The sequence below is a fragment of the Colobus angolensis genome, unplaced genomic scaffold (genome assembly GCF_000951035.1).
Source record: "Colobus angolensis palliatus isolate OR3802 unplaced genomic scaffold, Cang.pa_1.0 Scaffold15, whole genome shotgun sequence".
Classification (NCBI taxonomy): domain Eukaryota; kingdom Metazoa; phylum Chordata; class Mammalia; order Primates; family Cercopithecidae; genus Colobus; species Colobus angolensis.
Window position 1 is genome coordinate 15,202,757 of NW_012114599.1, and position 19,039 is coordinate 15,221,795.

Below are 19,039 nucleotides of genomic sequence, written 5' to 3' on the forward strand. Positions count from 1 at the left end.
CCCCTAAAGCAGGTATGGTTACAGTGACCAAAGACTGAGATCACCACACCCAAGTCCCTTTGAACACCTGGAAAGCCATCCCAAGAACAATGGTTAAAAACAAGCCCAGGGCCGGGTGCGGTGGCTCAAGCCTGTAATTCCAGCACTTTGGGGGGCCGAGATGGGTGGATCACGAGGTCAGGAGATTGAGACCATGCTGGCTAACATGGTGAAACCCCGTCTCTACTAAAAAATACAAAAAAAAAACTAGCCAGGTGAGGTGGTGGGCGCCTGTAATCCCAGCTACTCGGGAGGCTGAGGCAGGAGAATGGCGTGAACCTGGGAGGCGGAGTTTGCAGTGAGCTGAGATCCGGCCACTGCACTCCAGCCTGGGCGACAGAGCCAGACTCCGTCTCAAAAAAAAAAAAAAAAAACAAGCCCCAGACTGCAAGGCTGCAATGAATACCTAACTCTTTAATGTCCAGGCAGTGAAGAATATCCACAAGCATCAAGACCAGCCAGGAAAACATGACCTCACCAAATGAACTAAATAAGGTGTCAGGGAACAATCTTAGAGAAACAGAGATATGTAACCTTTCAGACAGAGAATTCAAAACAGTTGTTTCGAGGAAGCTCAATGAAATCCAAGGTAACACAGAAAAGGAATTCATAATTCCATCAAATAAGTTCAACAAATACATGGAAATAATTAAAAAGCACCAAGCAGAAATTCTGGAACTGAAAATGCAGTTGACATACTGAAAATGCATCAGAGTCCGTTAACAGCAGAATTGGTCAAGCACAAGAAATAATTAGTGAACCAGAAGACAGGATTTGAAAACACAGAGGAAACAAAAGAAAAAAGAATAAAAAAGAATGAAGCATGCCTACAAGACCTAGAAAATTGCCTCAAAAGGACAAATTTAAGAGTTATTGGCCCTAAAGAAGAGAGAGAGAGAGAGAGTTTGGGGTAGAAAGTTTATTCACTGGGTGACAAAGCGAGACTTCATCTCAAAAAAAAAAGAAGAAAAGAAAAGAAAGTTTATTCAAAGGGATAATACCAGAGAACTTTCCAAACCTAGGGAAAGATAGCAATATTCAAGTATAAGAAGGGTATAGAATGCCAAGTAGATATAACCCAAATAATAGTACCTTGAGACATTTGATAATAAAATTCCCAAAGATCAAGGATGAAAAACAATCATAAGAGTAGCAAGAGAAAAGAAACAAATAACATACAAAGGAACTCCAATACATCTGTCAGCAGACTTCACAATGGAAATTTTACAGGCCAGAAGAGAGTGGCGTAACATATTTAAAGTGCCAAAGGAAAAAACTGCTATTAACATAGAATATTATATCCAATGGAAATATACTTCAAACATGAAGCTAAAATAAAGACTTTCCCAGACAAACAAAAGCTGAGTGATTTCATTAACATCAACTTGATTCTACAAGAAATGCTAAAGGGAGTTCTTCAATCTGAAAGAAAATAACATTAATGAACAATAAGAAAATCACCCGAGAGGTACAAAATTCACTAGTAATAATAAGCACATAGAAAAACAACAAAAAAATTATAACACTGGAGTTGTGGTGTGTAAACTACTCATATCTTGAGTAGGAAGACCAAAAGATGAATCTATCAAAATAATAACCACAACAACCTTTCAAGACATACACAGTAGAGTAAGATATAGAGACAAAAAAAAGTTAAAAAGCAGGGGTATAAAATGGAAATGTGGACTTTTATGAATTTTCTCTTTCTTTGTTGTTTATGCAATTAGTATTAAGTTGTCCTCAGTTTAAAATTATGGGTTATATTATTTACAAGCCTCATGGTAGCATCAAATTTAAAAATGTACAACAGAGACAGAATATAAAAGGCAAGAAATTAAAACATACTATCAGAGAAAATCACCTTCACTCCAAAGAGGACAGGAAGGAAGAAAATAAAGAAGAGAAGGCCACAAAACAACCAGAAAACAATAACAAAATGGCAGGAGGAAGTCCTTACTGAACAATAACAACATTGACTATAAGTGGACTAAATTCTCCAATCAAAAGATAGAGTGGGCTGGGTGCGGGGGCTCACACCTGTAAACCCAGCACTTTGGGAGGATGAGGTGGATGGATCACAAGGTCAAGAGATGGAGGCCATCCTGGCCAACATAGTGAAATCCTGTCTCTATTAAAAATACAAAAATTACCTGGGTGTAGTGGTGCACCTGTAGTCCCAGCTACCCAGGAGGCTGAGATCAGAGAATCACTTGAACCCAGGAGGCAGAGGTTGCAGTGAGCTGAGATCCGCCACTGCACTCCAGCCTGGCAACAGAGTGAGACTCCACCTCAAAAAAAAAAAAAAAGAAATAGAGTGGCTAAATGGATTTTAAAAAATAAGACCCAATAATCTGTTGCCACAAGAAACACACTTCACCTATAAAGACACACAGGGACTGAGAAAAAAAGTGATATTAAAAAAATGCCATGAAAATGGAAACCAAAAAAGAGCAGGAGTAGCTATACTTATATCAGATAAAATATTTTCAATACATTTCAAGACAAACACTGTAAAGAGACAAAGAAGGTCATTATATAGTGATAAATGGGTCAATTCAGCAAGAGGATATAACTATTATAAATACATGAGCACCCAACACTAAAGTATCCAGATACATAAGGCAAATATTATTAAAGCTAAAGAAGCAGATAGATCCCAATACAATAGTAGCTGGAAACTGCAACACACCCACTTTTGGCATTGGACAGATTATTCAGACAGAAATCAACAAAGAAACACCACACTTAATCTGCACTATATACCAAATGAACTTAACAGATATTTACTGAACATTTTATCCAGTGGCCACAGAATACACCTCCTTCTCCTCAGCATATAGATCATTCTCAAGGATAGATCATATTTAACACCAAAGAACAAGTCTTTGAAAACTCAACAAACATTAAATTATATCAAATACCTTCTCTGATGATATAGTTTGGCTGTGTCCCCACACAAATCTCACCTTGAATTGTAACAATCCCCACTAGTCAACAGCATGGACAGGTAGAAATAATTGAATCATAAGAACAATTTCAGGCACCGGGCGCGGTGGCTCATGCCTATAATCCCAGCACTTTGGGAGGCCGAAGGGTGTGGATCACCTGTGGTCAGGAGTTCGAGGCCAGCTTGACCAATATGGTGAAATCCCATCTCTACTAAAATAACAAAAATTAGCCAGTCGTGGTGGCATGTACCCGTACTCTCAGCTACTCAGGAGGCTGAGGCAGGAGAATCACCTGAACCCGGGAGGTGGAGGTTGCAGTGAGCCAAGATGGCGCCACTGTACTCCAGCCTGGGTGACAAAGCAAGACTCCGTCTCAAAAAAAGAAAAAAGAAAAAAAAAAAAAAAGAACACTTTCTTCCATACTGTTCTCATGATGTGAATAAGTCTCATGAGATCTGAGGGTTTTATAAGTGGGAGTTCCCCTGCACAAACACTCGCTTGCCTGATACCCTGTAAGACATGACTTTCCTCTTCATTTGCCTTCAGCCATGATTGTGAGGCCCCCCAGCCATGTGGAACTGTGAGTCAATTAAACCTCTTTCCTTTATAAATTGCTTACTCTTGAATATGTATTTATTAGTAACATGAGAACAGACTAATACAGTAATTTGATACCAGTAGAGTAGGGTGCTGCTGTAAAGATACCCAAAAGTGTGGAAACAACTTTGGAACTGGGTAACAGGCAGACATTGGAATAATTTGGAGGGCTCAGAAGAAGGCAGGAAAATGTGGGAAAGTTTGGTACTTCCTAAAGACTTATTGAATGGCTTTGACTGAAATGCTGAGAGTGATATGGACAATAAAAGCCAGGCTGAGGTGGTCTCAGATGGAGATGAGGAACTTGTTGGCAACTGGTGTAAAGGTGACTCTTCCCATGCAAAGTGACTGTAGGGAAGGCATGATTGCTTTTGAAATATGAAGACATGAGATTTTGGAGGGGACAGGAGTGGAATGATATGCTTTGGCCATATCCCCACACAAATCTCACCTTGAATTATAATAATCCCCACATGTCATGGGCAGGGCCAGGTAAAGATAATTGAATCATGAGGGCAGTTTCCCCCATATTGTTCTCATAGTGTGAATAAGTCTCACCATGGTATCTTATGGTAGTAAATAAGTCTCACAATATCTGATGGTTTTATAAATGGGGATTTATAAAAACTCATGACTGAAGGCAAATGAGGAGCTAAGTCACATCTTACATGGCCTCCCCAACCATGTGTGACTATGACTCAATAAACTTCTTTCCTGTATAAATTTACCCAGTCTCATGTATGTCTTTATTAGCAACATGAGAATAGACTAATACATCGGATCACAATGGAATAAAACCAGAAATCAATAACAAGAGGAATTTTGGAAACTACACAACCATATGGTAATTAAACAATCTGCTCCTGAATGACCAGTGGGTCAATGAAGAAATTAAGAAGGAAACTTAAAAATTGCTTGAAGCAAGTGAAAATTTAAACACAATATACCAAAACCTGTGAGATACAATTAAAGTAGTACCAAGAGGCAAGTTTACAGCAGTAAGCACCTATGTCAAAAAAGTAGAAAAACTTTCAATATACAACCTAATGGTGCATCTTAAAGAGCTAGAAAAGCAAGAGCAAACCAAACCCAAAATTAGTATAGGAAAAGAAATAGTGAAAATCAGAACAGAAAAAAATGAAATTAAAATGAATAAAAGCAGTATAAAAGATCAACAAAGGCCGGGTACGGTGAGCCAAGATCACGCCATTGCACTCCAGCCTGGACAACAAGAATGAAACTCTGTCTCAAGAAAAAAAAAAAAATCAACAAAATAAAATTTTGGTGAAATTCTGGCTCAATTAACTAAGAAAAAAGAGAGAAGACCCAAATAAATAAAATTAAAGATGAAAAGTGAGACATTACAACTGATACTGCAGAAATTCAAAGGATCATTAGAGGGTGCTACAAGAAACCATGTGCCAGAAAATGAAAACCTGGAAGAAACTGATAACTTTGTAGACACATAAAACCTACAAAGATTGAATCAGGAAGAAATCTGAAACCTGAACAGACCAATAATTAATGCAATTAAATTCATAATAAAAAGTCTTCTAGCAAAGAAAAGAACAGGACCTGATAGGTTCACTGCTTTATCACACATTCAAAAGAGAACAAATACCAATCCTACTCAAAGTATTCTAAAAAATAGACGAGGAGAGAATACCTCCAAACTCATTCTATGAGGCCAGTATTACCCTGATACCAAAACCAGACAAAGACAAAATAAATAAATAAATAGAAAACTGCAGACAAATATACCTGATGAACACTGATACAAAAATCCCCAACAAACTGCTTGCAAACTGAATTCATCTTAAAAAGATCATGCATCATTAATGAGCGGAATTTATCCCAGCAATGCAGTGATGGTTCAATACATACCAATCAATAAATGTGATACGTCAAATTAGCAGAATGAAGGACAAATACCATATGATCACTTCATTTGATGCTGAAAAAATATTTGATAAAATACAACACCCTTTCATGATTAAAATCCCTAAAAAACAGGATATAGAGGGACATAACACAATATGGTGTTTTAAAAGAATGGCAAAAAACTGAAAGCCTTTTTTTCTCTCAGATCTGGAACAAGACAAGAATGCCCACTTTGTCCACTGTTTTTCAACATAGTACTGCAGGTTCTAGCTAGATAAATCAAACAACAGAAAAGAATTCAGGGCATCCAAATTGGAAAGCAAAAAGTCAAATTATACTTGATTGCAGATAACATGATCTTGCATTTGGAAAAAATCTTAAGTTTCTACCAAAAAACTATTAAAAATGATAAATTCAGTACAGTTATACGATACAAAATCAACGTTTAAAAATTAGTAGCATTTCTATATGCTAATAGCAAACAATCAGAAAAAGAAATCAAGAATGTTGTCCCTGTTATAGTAGTTACAACTTTCAAAAAATACTCAGAAATAAATTTAACCAAAGCATTTAAAGATCTCTATAGTGAAAACTATAAGACATTAACACAAGAAGTTGAATAAGATGTCGAAAAAATAGAATGATATTCCTCATTCATGGATTAGAAGAATCAATATTGTTAAAGTGTCTGTAATACTCAAAGCAATCTACAGATTCAATACAATCTCTATAAAAATACCAATAACATACTTTACGGAAATAGAAAAACATAACTCTAAAATGTATATGGGACCACAAAACACCTGGAATAGTTAAAGTTATCCTGAGCAAAAAGAACAAAACTGGAGAAATCATAATACCTGACTTCAAATTATACCACAGAGATATAATAATCAAAACAGCATGGTACTGGCATAAAAACAGACACATAGACCTGTGGAACAGAAAAGAGAAACCAGAAATAAATCTATGCACCTATAGCTAACTCATTTTTTACAAAGGTGCCAAGAATATACAGTGGGGAAAGGAAAGTCTCTTCAATAAACAATGAGTGGAAAACTGTATATCCATATGTGAAAGAATGACACTAGACCCCTATCTTTTGCCATATGCAAAAACTAAATAAAAATGGATTAAAGACTTAAATCTAAGACCTCAAACTATGAAACTGCTTCAAGAAAACTTTGGAGAAACTCTCAAAGACATTGGTCTGGGCAAAGATTTTTTGAGTAATACCCCACAAGCACAGGTAACCAAAGTAAAAATGGACAAATTGCATCACATCATATTAAAAAGCTCTGCACATCAAAGGAAACAATCAACAAAGTTACAACCCACAGAATGGGAGAAAATATTTGCAAACCACCCATCTGACAAATGATTAACAACCAGAATATTTAAGGAGGTCAAATAATTCTATAGAAACAAATCTAATAATCTGATTAAAAGATGGGTAAAATATTTAAATAGACATTTCTCAAAAGAAGACATACAAATGACAAACAGGCATGTGAAAGGAGCTCAACATCACTGATCATCAGAGAACTGCATATCGAAACTGCAATACGGTATCATCTCATCCCAGTTAAAATGGCTTATATCCAAAAGTCAGGCAATAATAAATGCTAGTGAGGATGTGCAGATAAAGGTGGGAATGTAAATTAGTACAACCACTATGAAGAACAGTTTGTAATTTACTCAAAAAACTAAAAATAGAGCTACTGTATTAGTCCATTCTCACGCTGCTATGAAGAAATACCCAAGACTGGGTAATTTATAAGGAAAAGAGGCTTAATTAACTCACAGTTCTGTGTGGCTGGGGAGGCCTCAGGAAACTTACAATATGGCGGAAAGCACCTCTTCACAGGGCAGCAGAAGAGAGAATGAGTGCTAGCCCAGGAAATGCCAGATGCTTATAAAAACTATCAGATCTCGTGAGAACTCACTCATTATCATGAGAACAGCATGGGGAAACCACCCCCATGATTCAATTACCTTCCCCTGGGTCCCTTCCATGACACGTGGGGAATATGGGGATTAAAATTCAACATGAGATTTGGGTGGGGACACAGCCTAACCATATAAGCTACCATATGATCCAGCAATTCAGCTGCTGGGTATATGCCCCAAAGAAAGGAAATCAATGTATCAAAGAGATATCTGCGCTTCCATGTTTGTTGCAGCACTATTCACAATAGCCAAGATTTCAAAGCAACCTAAGTGTCCATAAACAGATGAATGGATTAGAAAGTGTGGTAATTATCCAGCATGTATTACTACTATTCTGCCATAAAAATAATGAGATCCGGCCGGGCGCGGTGGCTCAAGCCTGTAATCCCAGCACTTTGGGAGGCCGAGACGGGCGGATCACGAGGTCAGGAGATCGAGACCATCCTGGCTAACATGGTGAAACCCCGTCTCTACTAAAAAATACAAAAAACTAGCCGGGCGAGGTGGCGGGCGCCTGTAGTCCCAGCTACTCGGGAGGCTGAGGCAGGAGAATGGTGTGAACCTGGGAGGCGGAGCTTGCAGTGAGCTGAGGTCTGGCCACTGCACTCCAGCCCGGGCGACAGAGTGAGACTCCGTCTCAAAAAAAAAAAAAAAAAATGAGATCCTGTCCTTTGCAACAGCATGGATGACACTGGAGGTCATTATGTTAAATAAAATAAGCCAGGCATAGAAACACAAACATCATGTTCTTACTTATTTGCGGGATCTAAAAATCAAAAACATTGAACTCATGGAGACAGAAAGAAGAAAGATGGTTACTAGAGGCTGGGAAAGGTAGCGGGAGTCAGGGGAAGGTTGGAAAGATCGGTAAATTTTTCAAAAAGTAGAGTAAATAAGATCTACTATTTGACAGCACAGCAGAATGGCTATAGCCATTAATAATTTAATTGCACATTTTTAAGTAACTATAAGAGTGTAATTGGATTGTAACACAAAGGATAAATGCTTGACAGGATGGATACCCCATTTTCCATGATGGAATTATTACACATTGCATACCTGTATCAAAATGTCTCATACACCCCATAAATATATACACCTACTATATACTCACAAAAAATAAAAATTAAAAACTAAAAAAAAATTTTGATGGGGAGGAATCATTGTATGTTGTTCATTTATTCATTCACATGAACACTCAATGCCTTCCATAAGCCAGACACCGTGCTAGTCATTGGGAACAATTATCGAATTTTGTCCATTTATTCATTCGTTCATATGGACATGGAGTGCCTTCCATGGACCAGGCACCATGCTAGTCATTTGGAACAGTTATTGCATTTTGTCCATTTATGTATTCATTCACATAAACACTGGGTGCTTTCCATAGGCCAGGCATTATGCTAGTCACCGGGAACAATTACTGCATTTTGTCCATTTATTCATTCACATGAACACTGAGTGTCTTCCATAGGCCAGGTACCATGCTACTCATTGGGAACAATTATTGCATTTAATCCATTTATTCATTCATTCCCATGAACACTGACTGCCTTCCATAGATCAGACACCATGCTAGCTATTGAGAAGATGATGCGGAGCAAAAACTGGGCTCTTGCCTCCTCGGGTACACAATAAAATAAGAGGAACAGGCATTAATCACATAATTGCACTTTTTTCTTTTATTTATTCAAAAGCCATTTACTTAGTAGCTTTGCGCATTTTCTTCATACTAAATTCCATGGCCTACTATTGCAGTTTTGGGGCTATGCTGATGAAAAATTGAAAGATGCTCTCAGTCACAGGTGAGTAAAATGGTTTCCTCTCACTTATTTAATGTCCATTTGCTTAATGTTCAATTAAATTCATTGTTCAAAACGCATGTTTTGGCATTACTCAGACCTGGGTTTCAATTCAGATTCTGCTGCTTACACTCACCCAGCCTTCTTCCTTACCCAACTTCTCTACTTAATGTGTTTCGTTTCATGCCACCCTCCTCATCCTTCACTACATTTTAGTCATGCTGGCACTAACCATTTTCAGTTCCTGATGAAGCCCTTGTAATACTCAGGAGCCTCAAGATTATGTCCCTGTGTAAGTGTGTCTTTCAAATAAGCGTCATCCAACAAACAATAATAATTGAAAAATAACTTTATTAAATTTACAAAAACTATCAAAAGATCAATTCTGTTGATAATTATTGGCAAAACTTGAAAAACTGTTTTCTATATGTTCCTACACACAAGCACCCACGAACCCCTAAGGAGATAATTCCTGCAGATTTATCTTTTCTGTTATTCAGAACTCCACCCGAAGCCCCCCTAACCCAGTCTACTCATGTTTTGTGTTACTGCTTCTTTGCCCACACACTGGTGATGAATTATTTTCCTCTTTGCTAATAACATCACTTTTTGAGTGAAAAACAAACCAGGGACTCTCTGGGCTTCTTCCCTCATCCACTCACTGTTACTGCCTCACAGTAGTCAAGAAGTTCAGCTTGCAGAGACTACTCCCCTTTGATTCTTTTCTCTTTTGTAAGGGGGAAGTGTCCAATTGTTCACCTTTTATTCTTTTACTTCTGTCACACTCGTGTGGTCACAGCTCTTTGATGGTTGCACTTTGTTCTTTCCACCTAGAAGTCACACCCATTGTCTTCACACCTTCACAGTTCTAATTATGCTGCAAGATAGATCCCCAATGGAAATGAGATGTGATCTTTTATTTTTTAAAAAGTATTCCTGGAACCTTCGGCTGGAATTAACTGTTAAAAACTCGTATAGTACTTTGTACTTTTCTTACTTAGCACTTAAAATAGTCACATCTTAATTCACCCAAACCCCCTTTTTGGAAAATAGCCTGACCAGGGTCACACATTGACACATTGTACCACTCTAGGGGGCTACAAGTCATTCATAATGTATTCCATGTGAATGGATCTGTAGAAAAAAAAAATGCTGAACCAGTTAAACAGGCAAGGAAGCCTATTCAAGATGATTGTAATAAGGGAAAGAGATTAAATTCAACTCCAATTGAAACAAAAGGCTGGAGAGCTTCTAAGCACTAGGGTGAGCTAGTGGGAAAGTATTGGAGGGTATTAGGGGAAATGGAGATTGGTTAATGTGACTAGGCCATCTATGTTCACTAATTGGCACTTATAAAGGCTCCTACCCTCCCACAGAGATAGAGAAATAGGGGCTTCATCTTTCTTGATGATTACCTCTGGAAGAGATAGCTCTCAGGGCCTTGAATAAGACTTTCCTGGGTTATAGAAGATTTACTTCTGAAAGGAACAGAGAAAGAATTTAAAGGAATTCCAAGTTTTCTAATGCAAATGCTCTGAGAAAGGGAGGTGAGACCTATAGTCATGAAGTAACCTAACTAAAGTTGAGCCAAGCTGAAGGGAATGTGAAGACATCTATCTGGGCCACCTGTGACAGGGAGAAATGTCACAGTGTAACACAATGTCTGACATATAATAGACGCTCAATAAATGTTGAATTTATGTGTGGGTCTATTTACATTAGGGATGGTAATAATACTGCCACCTAATATTTTCAGGAGGTCTATTTGGGTATTCTGTGTAAAGAACTCAGCACAGGGCTTAAATGTTGTTTTAAAACCCTCATGAAATTCACACATATATATAGAAAACATCAAACCAATCTTTAAACAATTAGGTTGAAGAGCCTTTTGCAATCTCCTATTCTAAACCCCACTCACTTTCCTTTCCCTACCCTTTCAAAGAGAGATTTACAGATTTACTTTCAGTATGGAGCACATTTTAAATTATCCTGAGAAGAATATTCAGTATACTTCATTCACTAACTGAACAAAGTCATGAAACAAGTCAAAATGCATTATTATCCCAAGTGGGTATTAAGTGGGTAGTGTGTGATGGAAATCTAGATAGTTTTAGAGGAAAAGCAAAAAGTTGTTATTTAATCAAGAAAAGACTGAAGACCTTTTTTTAAAAAATTGAATTACAGGATTTGTAGTCGAGATTGAAGGCTGAATTGCAGACACGATTTTTTGCATTTAGCAAAATGTTTGATTCATTAGCTCATGAAATGTTAATTACTCATTTATTTTAAATTAGTTTAAATATGAGCTCCCACATGGGCTGACAGTTGTCTAAATTCTACGGCAAGTATTAATATATGCCATGTGTACCCTAGAACATTCCCACCACACTGCTTAGCGAAGGAATCTAAAGATTCCTTTCATTAATTGCCACTAGTCCTACAGGAATTTTTCTGATGCAGTAGGAAGTTGGTTTGTATGACTAGAATCTCACTTTTATAAATACCATTAAAAGTGTACTCTCAGATAATGAAGCTGTTCCCACATCCTGTCTAACAGCCACTCTGACACTGCCTTGTAATATGGTCACCACTGAAAGTGGCAGTCAGCAGAGTGATTATGAGCCCAGGCTCCAGTCTCACTAGCAATGTGACTCTGAGCAAGGATTAGCCTTCCCGTGACTCAGTCTCCTTACCTCTAAATAAAGATAATAACAGTGGCAATCTCACAGAAGTACTGGAGAGAGAAAAAGGATACTTACAGCAGTGCCTGGAACATCGTGACAATCCAGAAAATATTACCTATTATTCTGCTCAAGGAAATCTCATATTGAGTAGACCTGTTCTCAGGCCTCGGTGCAGTGAGCAGTAGGACATAGGTTTATTTAGCAAAACGTTATCCTTTTGAGGACAGACACTCTCATTAAAACTGAATGCTGACACTTTTACCAAATGACAGGATGCTAATGTTTTTTCATGGTGTTTCTTCATTAGTTTCTAGGGAGTGTTTGGTTTCTTTTTCAGAAGACATGTTTACATGGAATACTTCTACACTCCTTACTCTCATCCACACACTGCAGAAATCTAGTTCTTGTCCTAATAGCCTCAATGAATTCTCTTTTGATTACTCCAGCACATGGGAAATTCCCCCTCCTATGAATTGTATCATTTGGCTTATTAATTAGGTGGTATGTATGTTGCTTAATTATGCCCTAGCTCATGTGGGCATTTGCTTTGGTTTATCTTAAAGTTGCAGTATTTTGGGATGTACATGTCTTGTGTCTCTGACTGTACTGTGGGCTCCTTGAAAAGTGAGATCAAGTGATAGAGTTTTCTGAGCTACCATACCTGACACAGAGCTGTGCAGGAAATGCTTGGGAAGGAGGGAAAGGAAAAGAGAGAAACAAACTTGAAAACAATCATGTGTGGACTCCTGGCTGGCAAGCAAATGCCTACTTCTGCCCCAGAATTTTTGAGGGTGGCAACTTTCATCAACATCACAGATAAATAGGAATCACAAAGGAGAGGGAGAAGAAAGATAACTTCTGAGATCAAAAACTATAACAATGATTTTCCTGTCATGGCATATATTGGGCAAGAATCCAGAGAGTTTTTTAATTAGCCAATTAATTTAATTGATTTACACAAAAGGAAATATATATGTTCACATAAGTTCATATATGTGATCATGTTATGTTTTCATTGTGGGGTAGGATTCATCATTTTTTCATCTTCTGTTTGGCTTTACTCTCTGATTTTTCTCTCTCTCCTTCCACCTGCAATATAGTCCCTCATACCCACCAATGTAAAGCAAATTCATGGTTATTCACTCAACCCTATGCACATTTATATAGTAAGTGATATATAAAATAAAATTACACCATATTTTATATATTTTTTTTTCTACATTTTCATTTTCTCTTTCAGCTAATAACTCCTGCAATTTCCTTCTTTTCAACTAATATATATTCTTTAGTAAGGGTAAAATTTTATTTTTATATTGGGTTATTCATTTAATTTCCATCTTTTGTCATTGCAAACAGTACCAGAGTAAACACTCCTATCTATCTGACTTCATATATTCCTGCTTTCCTTTCTATGGAAAAGATTTCAACTAATGAGGTTGCTGGGTCAAAAGATTTTTGAAAGTTCAATTTTGATAGCTGCTGCCCAATTACTTTTCCAAACTCTTGTAATGCTTTATATTTCCACCAGCAATCTAAGAAAGCACTCCTTATTTTACAACTCCTTCAGGAAAAATGCTATAACTCTTCATCTTAAAAAAATAATTCCCTTTTTAAAGTATCCACTTTATTTTGCTATTCTTTTGGTCGCTAAACTTGTCCCTCTGTACATAGGGCAGCTCTCCATTATACATGTATTTCTAGTCATATATTCTAGTCATATATTTCTCACATTTATTGTCTTTGTGATTTTTAGCTATTATATTTATAATATGCAAATTTATGGCTAATATAGTTTCTCAAAAAATTGTGCTTTTATTATATTATAATAAATTTTGCACTTCTTTATCCTTTATAATGACATTACACTCAAATTGCTAATAACCTAATACTGATTTTCCACTCTTACCTTTTTCTTTTTAAAAATATTTTATTTCTCTTTGTTTGGTATCCTTTTATTTTAATTATTTTCTTTAATTATCCACTTTAAATATGTTTCTTTTTTAAATAGTGTACTGCTAGATTTTGCTTTATGACCTAACACAATAAAAATAAAATCAGTGATGTAGAAAAGAAACCAAAATATTTAAAATATTTTTATTCACAGACACATGATTCTAACGGGAACATTTTTATTATAGTCGTTTTTACTTTCTGGGTCACCTCATAAAATCTTGTTTATTCTACAGAATATACATAATAGTCAACGTGGAAAGGAAAGTAGGAGATTGCAGAAAAAGAGATTTGGGAAAATGGCGATAACAATTGCACCTTTTCCCCCTCCTCTCTCAAGATCAGCCTAGCTTCCCCTCCTGCATCAGCCCTCTGCCTGACCCCACAGGCAGCTGTGTGCAAGATGGCCTTGAGTTCTGTGACAAAGTGGCCAGATTTAGGGAATACAAATACAGGATATTTAGTCAGTTAAGTTTAAATTTCAGATAATCAACAAATGCTGTTTTATTTTTTTGTTTTTTTTTTTCACTGTAAGTATGTCCCATACAATATTTGGGACAGACTTACACTAGGTTGGTGCAAAAGTAATTGTGTTTTTATCTTTTTTTTTTTTTGAGATGGAGTCTCACTCTGTCACCAGGCTGGACTGCAGTGGCGCTATCTCGGCTCACTGAAACCTCTGCCTCCCAATGGAGGTTGATTATCCTGCCTCAGCCTCTCGAGTAGCTGGGATTACAGGTATGCGCCACCATGCCCGGCTAATTTTTATATTTTTAGTAGAGACAGGGTTTCACCACGTTGGCCAGAATGGTCTCAATCTCCTGACGTTGTGATCCACCTGCCTCGGCTTCCCAAAGTGCTGCCATTCTTTTAATCGCAAAAATTGCAATTACTTTTGTGCTAACTTAATAAAAAATTATCTGAAACTCAAATTTAACTGGGTGTCCTGTATTTCATCAGTATCCTTACTCTAGAATCTCATTACAGATAACTGGAGCAGGCCTTTCCTCATGGTGGTCCGGGCAAGGAGCTGGAGACATTATTTGGGAGCCTTAACCTAGAAGCCAGAAGTAGCATATCCTGGGAAGACCCTGACACTCTGAGGTATACAGACAGCACCTCTTCAGGAAGGAGGGAAAGAATACCATTTGACAATAACCCTATGTATAACAAGTTTAACTAATTCCCTGGACCCCAAAATGCCTACAGGAACCAAACGATTTGATCAAGACTTCCATGACACTGACACTGTGAAAACTTAAGGAGACCAGGGAGCAGAGAGAGTCCCATTAGGGACACCTTCCAGGTACTTCAGGTGCATATGGTCAACAGGCCTGCTTCTGTATCTGAGATCAGGTTACAGGGGAGAAAAAGCTGGTTGGAAATCTACCAATTGTGAATTGCAACCACACACTCCATCTATTATGCTTCATCTATTACTATACTCGAGTTAAAGACAGAGGGACTAACCGTCTATCTCACCAACTAAAAATGTCAGTCAGAATGGATAGAACACATGTAAATGACAACTGAGAGCCCAAATTTAAAACACTAATAACAGAACTTACAAAATTAAAATGTAGCACACTAACATGGTGAACACAATTGTTCACAGTTGAACAATTCAGTGGATGAACTGAAGTTGGAGATGACACTAGTCCCATCCAAGTGAGCCTCAGTAGTCTAGAAGGTAGAATAGAAAAAAAAACATTTCAAAGTAGAGGCAAAATGTAGAAAAAAAAATGATGAAAAACTTAATTAATTTATTTATTATTATTATTATTATTGAAACTGAGTATTGCTCTATTGCCCAGGCTGGAGTGCAGTGGTGCGACCTCAGCTCACTGCAACCTCCGCCTCCTGGGTTCAAGCGATTCTCGTGCCTCAGACTCCCCAGTAGTTGGGATTACAGGAGTCTACCACCGTGCCTGGCTAATTTTTGTATTTTTAGTAGAGTTGGGGTTTCACCATGTTTGCCAGGCTGGTCTGAAACTCCTGACCTCTAGTGATCCACCTGCCTTGACCTCCCAAAGTGCTGGGATTACAAGCATAAGCCACCACACCCGACTTGGAAAAAGTGAATTTAATATTGAATAATGAGAGTTCTAGAAGATAAAAAGGATGGAGGGGGTGCATTAATTATGTCACAGTAGAGGACATTATCTCTGAACTAAAGAAAACCCTAAGTCTACAGATTGAAAGATTGCACTGAAATTCACACTGAATTGCGAACAAAGGACATTTATCTAGGTATATCACACTATAATTTAAGTAATGGAAAAAATAAGGACATTGTCATTGAATATCTAATTTGCATTTCTGGAGGCTAGAAGACAGTGGATTGGCATTTAGCATCTAGACACTGCTGAAAGAAAAGAACTAAAGCTCACAGTAGGTTAGATGTGGATCTCCTGCTTCATCTGGGTCTTTACCTGCATAGGTTTGTTTGCAAGCCCACACACTGGGCCATTTACTCAACCAGAGACTTCTGCCTGTGTCTGCCTCAGTGCCCTCTGATAAGATATCTGTTTCTACTACAGCCCCTTGCCTGGGCCATTCTCTAAACTTCAGACTCAAATGGAAGACTTACCTGTGCCTGCATTAAAGCTACTTTGTATGTGATTTCTGTTAGAAATGTGAGAAAAGGTCATCTGTGATTCCTCCCATCCCAGCCATCCTTAGTTTTCTTCCATATTGTGCTTCAAGCCTCTCTGACCTGAATGTGCCAACACTCACCTATCTTGTACTTCCTAGAAAATAGCCAAATTACTACAGATTAGATAATATTCCCTCCACTTGGCTCTTGTTTAAGGGACCATTTCTCTGGAAGCTCTATTATGTTAAATGCTGCTGATTTGCCAAAATCTTTGGTTTGGGAGATGATCAAAAACAACCTTACTCCCCAGTGCTTTTCCAGTCTATTACTCCTCTGCTCTCCTGTATCATCCCCACTCCTCTGACCCTCAGCCATATGGCTGCACTACCCATATCTCCTACCTGGTCCCTTTCAATTTCTGACCTCCTGATCACTCCCCTCAGATTAGTTGAATATCTTAGCATCTGGCTCACAGTTCAAACTCCAAAAATATTTAAACCTAAAGAGTCATTTCTATAAAAGTATTTTATTCTATTCTGATAATATTTTCATAGTTTTGCAAAAGACATGAAACTACTTTCAATTATAGCTTCTATGAAAGTAAAAAATTTATTCATCTTCGTTTGACTTTAAATATTGTATTAAAAGCTTAAATAGAAGTACACCTGATGTTCACCTCTCCCTTAATGACTCTAAAGGTAAGAATTTACTGACAGATAAGCATTTATTAATGCAAGATAAGAGATAAAAACACAACTTTCTGATGAATACCAGAAGAGACAAAAAGCCTAAGTTCTGGAAGTAAGAGTGCAAACATTGAGACAATGATGAGTTTGTCATTGAAAGCGTGTTAAATGTGAAACTTTCCCTACTGCCAAGCTATTCCGATGGTTTTCTCAGAAGCAGATCTATCTGATGCATTGACTAGTAAAAGGAACCAATGAATTTATGCAGCTTCATCTACTTTATCACTGAATTTTTTTTTGTGCTTTATCTATTTTTGTTCTTAAACCTGGCTTTGTATCTCTAAGCAGGACTCTAAAACCCTAAAGAATAGCAATATGATTCTCATTTCACTTTTTCATTTCCCTATTTCTATCCACTGCCTTCAAATCTGACCAATGGGATTTCATAATTTTTGAGATTACAGTTCTACCCACTTCAAGTCCATACTGATTCATTCTCAAGGCTGAAAATAATGGCCAAGCGAGGCGGCTTATGTCTGTAATCCCAGAACTTTGGGAGGCCCAGCCAGGTGGATCACCTGAGGTCAGGACTTCGAGACTAACCCAGTCAACATGGTGAATCCCCATCTCTACTAAAAATACAAAAAAATTTAGCCAGGTATGGTGACACGTGCCTATATTCCCAGCTACTTGGGAGGCTGAGGCAGAAGAATCACTTGAGGCCAGGAGGCAGAGGTTGCAGTCAGCTGAGATTGAGCCACTGCACTCCAGCCTGGGTGACAGAGTGAGACTCCATCTCAAATAAATGAAACTAAACTAAACTAAAATAATAACTTTTGATGAAGTTCCAGGTTTGGAGAACTATGGCTGTTGCCTAATTTTAAATAGAATCAAACACCTTCTTTCTCCCACCCTAAAAATGACTCTCCATTAAAACAACCATAAAAGCAAATTAACCACACTAAACCAATACTTTCAGCATTTTGGGGAGACAGAAAAATGCAACTTTACAATTACCTGAAAATTGGAGGAAAAAAAGCAAAAACAATTTCCAGTGGCTCTCCCACTGCTCACTCTGGCCTACAAATGTGCAGATGTGAGAACAGAGGAGAAAAGACCAACAATTCTCCATGCATAAGAGCAGAGGAGAACAAAGAACTAAGAGGAAGCACAGACAAAATCATACTCAGAAAGAATATGTGCAAAAATAAATGATAATATCCTGAACATGCTTTAGAATGTGGTAGTCCATAGAACTAACCACAGAAAAGGAACCTGAAAGTGTGGAGTACCAGAAGTGGCATCCCTGAAGATGCATCAGTTCTAGAACAGAATCAGATCTATAAATAAGGGTATAGACCTTAAAGACACAGCGAAAGGAAAGTAGGAAATAAGAGGGCAAAATTAAGGATAGTGCGGAAATGAAAAAGTAATAGGATAATCTACTCAAAGATGACAGTCATTCAACAAAAGATGACTGGAAAAATGTTCACAAAGCAGCTCATGGTAAGCATTTCATAAGTATTTCTTATATTTAATCTAAAAGTAATCCAAGGATGGGCTCATTAGTAGAATGTATATACATGTATGTATGTAGGTGTGTGTGTGCATGCATACTAATATATCTATATATATACACACATGTGTGTTTGTGTTTATTTACAGGTATGCACATGTATTTGTATACATGCTCATATTTCATAGTTCTTTCTCAAACATGAATGAATTGAACTGATAAGCAATGATACTCCAGTAGTAATGAGCACAACTCATGCTCAGACTTTGATCTGTAGTACCATTTTCCACTAAAAAGAAGCAAAATTCCTAAGAGGCTATTTCCAGGACTAGGGAAGGCTAAGGACAAGATAAGCTAGCAACAACTTGTTATGACAAGATAAGCTAGCAA